Source organism: Callospermophilus lateralis, chromosome 3, assembly GCF_048772815.1.
Source record: "Callospermophilus lateralis isolate mCalLat2 chromosome 3, mCalLat2.hap1, whole genome shotgun sequence".
Taxonomy (NCBI): domain Eukaryota; kingdom Metazoa; phylum Chordata; class Mammalia; order Rodentia; family Sciuridae; genus Callospermophilus; species Callospermophilus lateralis.
In genome coordinates, this window is record NC_135307.1 from 157,120,365 (window position 1) to 157,127,848 (window position 7,484).

General features: G+C 40.2%; 1 non-coding gene across 1 annotated transcript; it reads right to left on the reverse strand.

Annotated features, from left to right (window-relative positions):
* Positions 1 to 694: 694 nt before the first annotated feature.
* LOC143396031 (U6 spliceosomal RNA) lies at positions 695 to 800 on the reverse strand. The gene has a single exon (XR_013090925.1). It is a non-coding gene; the product is annotated as a U6 spliceosomal RNA (small nuclear RNA).
* Between the last annotated feature and the right edge of the window lie 6,684 nt (positions 801 to 7,484).

Here is a 7,484-nt window from a genome sequence, read left to right on the forward strand (position 1 = left end):
CGACTTTGGTAGAACCCAAACAGAGAGAAGACAGAAGCTATCCTTAGCTCCTGTACTAGCCAACATCCACCTACCCATGCACCCAACCACCCATTTACTTACCCATAAACCTATGTATCCATCCATCCATCCATCCACTCACCCATTCAAATACCTACTCATTACCCATCCATCCACCCTATTACCCACTTGTCTACTCAACCACTCATCATTCTACCAAAATCTATTCACAAACCCACCAGAACACCAGCTCCAGTTTCTGTTAAACACCTCTTCTTCAAGGAAGAAGATCTTTGGAGATGATTTTCTTCTGGAGGTCAACTCTATGCTGAGAATTTTTGAAGAAGGTAAGATTGCTGAGGCTTGTAATAGTCAAGAAGAAGGGAAAGGGGGCTGAATGCTTAGCACTGATCTGATCGTCCAGGTTTAAACCTGCCATTTGCTGGCTTTGTGAATTTAGGCAACTTACATAACTTCTCAATTCCTCACTCCTGTGACTTGCAAAAACAGGTGAGAAAAATTACAAACATGGCCACATTTCCTCTTCCTTGGATCCATCTCCTTTGCCATGTGACATTTCAACTCCCCCACCAAAAAGGTGAGGTCTATTTTCCAATGCAATGAATTTGAGCTGGCTCTGTGACTTGCTTTGGCCAGGAGAATGTGGTAAAGTGAAGTGCCAATTTTTGTTTCTTTAAATATGCAACACTTCATGAATTTGCATTTTATCCTCTCACAGGGGCCAGTGCTAATCTCTGTATTGTTCTAATTTTACCATTAGGTGCTGCTGAAGTGAGCACGTGATATACCAAATTTGTGGCAGCCTTCCACAATCTTTGTGTTCGTTGTCTTTCTCTTCTTCTCCATCTGTCTCCCACTCTCAACCCCTGTGTTATCTCCTTTCATATAAATAAGTCCAGGCTAAACTGTTGGAGGATGAGAGACCACAAGGATTAAAACTTCCCATCACTCCAGCCAAATGCCACAACTCCTAGAAACTGGGTGCCCAACCGACCTGTGGCTGACCACAGATGCATGAGGGAAGCCAGTCAAAACTAGACTACTCAGCTGAACGCTGCCTAAATTACTCACAGAAACACAAGTAAATAATAGGTGTTTTTTTAAGCCATTAAGATTTTGGTGATTTTATGCAGAATTATTGTGGTAATAGATAAATTATGATCTCAGCTAAATTATTTGTGCTAGAAATGGACTCCATCTGAGTTCCAACCAGCTGCTTGTGGACCATATGTGGTCTCATTTTCAGAAACCTAAGGCCTGCATAACATTTCCAGCAAAACAATTTCAAGTGTACATAATTAGCGGGCACCCATGAACATGTTAAGAAGAGCTGTGTGAGGTTTGGTAGACATATGGTAACGTTGGACTCACCTGCCAAATGGGGGGACCAGCCACAACACCACTGACAGTCTCTTCATATTCAAAAAGAAATCTGGTATGTCCAGCTTTCTTGAGGATGTTCTGCCCTTCTCCAGAAAATGATGGGCTTGTCGGCAACTGAACATGAGGTGTGAGCAGACAACATCTGGAGACCACCCTATACCCACAGCTTGGAATTTAATGGATCTAGAAGGACTTGTTGGCCTTGATCTTGATAAAATTGTAGTTTCAGAAGAGAGCCACAGATTTTACACCAACACAATGGTGTACATATGAGAGTATTTTTTGCTGTCTTGTTTGTGGTGGCAAAAAAAAACAAAACTGGAAGCTGCCAGAATGTTCACCAATAAGGAGGTGGTTGAAGAAATGTGCTACTTGTACATCTAATTTACTTTCAAAGTAAATTAAAATTATCATTTAAAAATATTTTTAGTTGTAGATGGACACAATACCTTCATTTTTAAAATTTATTTTTATGTGGTGCTGAGGATCAAACCCAGTGCCTCACATGTGGTAGGCAAGTGTTCTACCACTGGGAGGGTTGGTGCTACAACTCCAGCCCTAAATTATCTTTTGACCTACAGATGTAGTATTAGGAGAGAAAATCAAACTGAAGAATAATTATTGCACAGAGAATGATCCTATTTTTATAAACAACAACAAAAAAATCTCATCGGTTATGGTTTAGGTGTCCCCCAAAAGTTCATGTGTGAGACAATGCAAGAATGTTTAGAGGTGAAAGGATTGGGTAATGATTGCCTTAACATAATCAATGCATTAATCCCCTGACAGCAATCAATTGGGTGGGAACTGTAGACACCGTGGCCAGAGGAGGTGGGTCGCCAGGGCATGCCTTTGGTTTTATATTTTGTCAGTGGTGAGGGAAGCCTGCTTTCTTTGCTTTCTGGTGGCCACATCCTGAACTGCTTTCTTCCTCACTACACTCTTTCACACCATGCTTTATTTCTGCCTCCCCTAGGGCCCAGGGCAATGGAGCTGGTCGTAAATGGACTGAGACTTCTGAAACCAAGAGCTCCAAATAAACTTTTCCTTCTCTCAAACTGTTCTTGACAGGTCTTTTGTTCACAGCAGTGAAAAAGCTCACTAAAACACCGTCTAAGTGTATAAATATTAGTACGGATTTGTATAGGTATGGAGGTTTGGAAGGATACGTACCTACGAGACTGGACAAGGTAGGAGAGATTATTAGCTTTTCCTTTGTGTTTATTTTTTAATATATGGAAATAATCACAGCCAGAAGTCTGTAATCCAGTGGCTCAGGGGGCTGAGGCAGGAAGATCAGGAGTTCAAAGGCAGCCTCAGCAATTAAGTGAGACCCTAAGCAATTTAATGAGACCCTGACTCTAAATAAAATATAATAAAAGGCTGGGGATGCGGCTTGATGGTTAAGTGCCCTGAGTTCAATCCCCATACAAAGAGAAAAGCAAATGGACAGAAAGTTGCAAGAATAAAAGTACAAATAACAAATAACATCTGTATACCCTCCATTCAGATTTACTTGCTGTTAAGATTTTACCTCTCTTCCTCTTTCCCTCTCCTTTTTTCTTTCTTCTCTAATTATACACACACACACCACACACATACACACACACACACACAAACACACACACACACAGAGTTTTTTCTGACCCAAATGAGAGTAGGTCAGATAAACTATGACAATTTACCCCTAAATGCTTCAGAGTGTGTTTCCTTGAAGCACGGAGACATTCTATTACATAATCACAGCACAGCCAGCAAATTTAATTGACACTAAATATGTTCTCTGATTACAAGAAAATTAAAGTAGAAATCAATAACAGAAAGATATAGGAAATTCCCCAAAGATATAGAAATTAAATAATTCATTTCTAAATAACCCATGGATCAAAGAGGAAGTCACAGAAGGAATTAGAAAATATTTCAAATTTAACAATGTTAAATAAGGAGACTTACTTGTTGTTAAGATTTTACCTACTGATCACTTTCCTCTGTACGCCATTTATAATTCTCCATGTCCGTGACCATGTGATTTTACACTGCCACCCACTGGAGTGGGAGGAGGTTATTTTCCCTCCCTGCTGATATTGGACTGGGACATGTGAGGCTTTGGCCAAAGCAAAGGTGGCAGGATGACGGTATGCCAGTTCCTGACCACAGCCTTGTTTTCTACAATCTTGGGATTCCACCATTCCTCTGGTTCCTGCTGCAGGGCCACTCTGGGTCCCAGAAGGAACACCAAGAGGGAGAACTCAGCTCATCCAACACAGGAGCTAAAATCAACTGTGCACACAGAATGAATTAGAATGGCCCAGCCAATCCCTATCAACCCGCTGACACATCAGAAAGAAATACTTACTGTTGTAAAACATAGAGATTTGTGCATTTGTTATGCAGCAATGACTGATCAATATAGTTGCTTATGAATACTTATAAAACATTGTATGCTAGTGATTTCTTTAAGATTTTTATTTATATTAACTCATTTAATACCAACAATCCTTTTCCATAAATGAAGAAACTCAACTTAAGTTATTTACCTAAGGTCACATAGCTAATGAGTTGATAAATTGTGTGACCATGAGACACACTGCCTCTAGATTTATTCTAGCTGAGACAACAATTGATGGCGGTAGTTGCTTATAATAAGTCATTTGATATCAACAATTCTTTTTCATGTAAGAAAACTCAGGTTAAGTTACTTGCCCAAGGCCAAAGGGTTAATAATCTGGTAAACTGTGTAACCATGGTACAAACTGCTAGGCAGACAATAATTGGCGGTGGTGCTTGTTTAAACCAGTTTGAGTAGGGGTTTCAGTTGTTGTCAAATTCACCTACATAGCCTTCTCCCTACTTCAAGCCTCCCCTCCTCATCTTCTCTAGCCCCAGGGAACCTGATTTTCTTTCCCCAAACATTAATTTGCACCTGTGCTCCTCAGAATGCCCCAAGGGTTTAAAGTTTTAGAGCCCTAAAGTTAGTCCTGAGTCTATTTTTCTATCTACAGAAAATGCAGGAAGGAAGGAAAATCACCAATATGAGATATATATATATATATATATATATATATATATATATATATATATATATATTTTTTTTTTTTTTTTTAAGTCATGAGAACAAAATGGAATTAAACACTCAGTTAACTTCTTCCTAGAAAAGGTAAAGAAGCAGGTCCTTCATTCCAGCAAGTGAGCTACAAAAGCTCAGGCAGACCTTGGAGCTTAGGGGAGGAATGCACTTAGAAAGTGAGATGAGTGAGTGCAGGATTCAGGCCCAAGAAAACAAAAAAGGCCAGGCTTTTTACAGCCAGCTCACACCCATCTCTGATGCAAATGACCTAAGAATTAAGAGATAAAACTATTTCTGTGGGATTAAGAAAGGGGATTGGGGCTGGGTGGGAAATAAGAGCAGTCTGCTATTGCAGACAAGAGGAACCCCAGGGAAGGAAGCCAGGCTCCCTTCATGACCTAGGAGAGCAGCTGGAGCAAAGGGCCTCTCCAGAGATCAGGTGACCAGTTTTGCCTCCTCCCAGGGCTCAGAGACTAGTACTGGGGCTGGCAGAGGGCCTAGAAAAGATGCTGCAAGTACTGCCATTGGGCTGCTTACCCTGGTCTTGGTCCCTCCCTTCTTTTGCCTCCCTCCCTCAACATCCCTGTTCCTTTAATACCTCATGAAGTAAATTCTCCAGATAGAACCATGATGAGGATCAATACCTACGTTGTAGAAATAACTCATTAACAAATGAGATCTCCCTATTCCCTTGAGATCAACAAAGGACAGGATAATGTATAAAAAAAAAAAATGCTATTAGGAAACAATAAAAAAAATGTTCAAGATGCTAATAATTTTTCACAAGGCAAATTATTGCTTATTTAAAAATTAGTCAAAAAACCCAAATTTTAAATAGCAATACCCAACTTTGGCAGTTTTGAAGTGAGATTCATACCTTAATACATCAATGGTGAAAGTAACAATGAGAAAGTAACAATGAAAATGATTACATCCTTTGATGTAGGAAATCTACTTCTGGAAATCTATCCAGAAATAAAAAGGAAAATTCAATCCATGGTGTAAAATATGAAACACACAGACACAAAACAAACAAAAATCCCCCATGCACAAGTGTATTCACTGCAATGTTATTTATAAGTGCATATATCTTAATAAGGAAAAATAAAAGAATAAGAAAATAGAGTCATTAAAAATGGTTATGAATATTATTTAGCAACTTGGAAAATGGTAATGCTATAACAACGATAAAACGCAGGACATGAAAACTTCATGTACCGTGATTACACTAGACTTAAAAATAAACTGAAACTTGGGCTGGGGTTGTGGCTCAGTGGTAGAGCACTTGCCTAGCACACGTGAGGCACATTAAAAAAAAAAAAAGATTGGGGCTGGGATTGTGGCTCAGGGGTAGAGTGCTCACCTGGCATGCATGAGGCACTGGGTTCGATCCTCAGCACCACATAAATGTAAAATAGATATTGTGTCCACCTAAAAAACTTAAAAAATAAATATTAAAAAATATTAAATAAACAAAATAAAGATATTGTGTCCATCTACAACTAAAAATATACAAAAAATAAGCTGAAACTAAAAATTAAATAGCAGAAAGGTCAGTAAGGTAGAGGGAAGGGAACAAAGGGAGGGAGGAGGTAAAAAAAATACTAGGGACTGAATTAGAACAAATTATATCCCATGCTTTTATAATTATGTAAAAATGTATCTTAATGTTATATATAACTAAAAAAATCAATAAAAAATAAGCTGACCGCTCAGCGTATTGGCACATGTCTGTAAATCCTAGTGATCTGAGAGGCTGAGGCAGGAGGATTGCAAGTTGGAGGCCAGCCAGGGCAACTTTGTTGCAGCCTGCAACAAAGTATCATGGACTGGATGACTTAGACAATAGATGTTTATTGCTCAAAGTTCTTGAGGCTCAAAGTCCAAGATTAAGGCACCTGGTGAGGGTTCACTCTCTTGTTCAGACAGCCATGAACCTCCATGCAGAAAGGCAGATGACCCCTTTGGGCCTCTTTCATAAGAGCACTAATCCTACTCCCCAAGTGCTCTCTTCCCCAAAGCTCTACCTCTTAATATCATTGCTTTAGGGATTAAGTTTCAACATTTGATTTTTGCAGGGGACACAAATATTCATAACTTGGTCCCAACTGGCCAGGAGGAATATGGACAGGGCAAGCGGTGGCTGAAGTTTTTAGTGTGGATGATGCATTCATTGTTAGTGAGTGGTGCTAAATGACATGGCTGGGGAAGGAGACTTGGTACCTCTCCATATAGCTGGGGATCGAACCCAAGAACCCAAAGCCTGGTGTATGCTGGGCAAGTGCTTTACCCCCTGCTTTTAGACTAACAGCTTTATTGTGGTTTTAAGTGATACAGAAGCTCTAAGCTGTAGGAGGGTCTCCTGCAACCGACTTGGAGGTCACTACAGCTACAAATGGATAAATGTGAGGCTGTGACCACCACCTCCCCAGGCTTCAGAAGCCTCCCTCTTCTTTCCTTGCCTACCCCCACCAGCTACTCCTGGCAGCACAGGAACCTTTAGCATGTAGCCCTATCCCTGCCCTAGCCCAGACACTGTGGGCAACACACAGCAGTGCTAGAAGCTGGTCATATTTCCTCTGCCTGTGGGACCACTAGGCCAGCTAGTGGATCCCACTCTGCAAAGGTCCATAATGACTGCACACAGGAGCTGATAGTAAGCAGTTATAGGATTTTTACAAACCATTAGTAAAAGCTAAAATTATATACATTTACAATTGAATTAATCATATAAAAATAAAGATGGGGCTGGGGAAGGTAGTTCAGTGGTAGAGTGAGTGAGTGAGTGTGTGTGTGTGTGTGTGTGTGTGTACCATGTGTGAGGCCCTGGATTTAATCAGGAAGAGAGAAAGGGGGGTGGGGTGGGGGAAAAGATGAAAAAGGAAAACAGAATCAAAAAGATGATATTCAAAATTTACAACACACTAGTCACCTTACTACTCATTACTATTATCTGTGTTCTCACGCCCATGTATTATTTCTACCCATTGTTGTCTGTAGGATGGAAGTACCA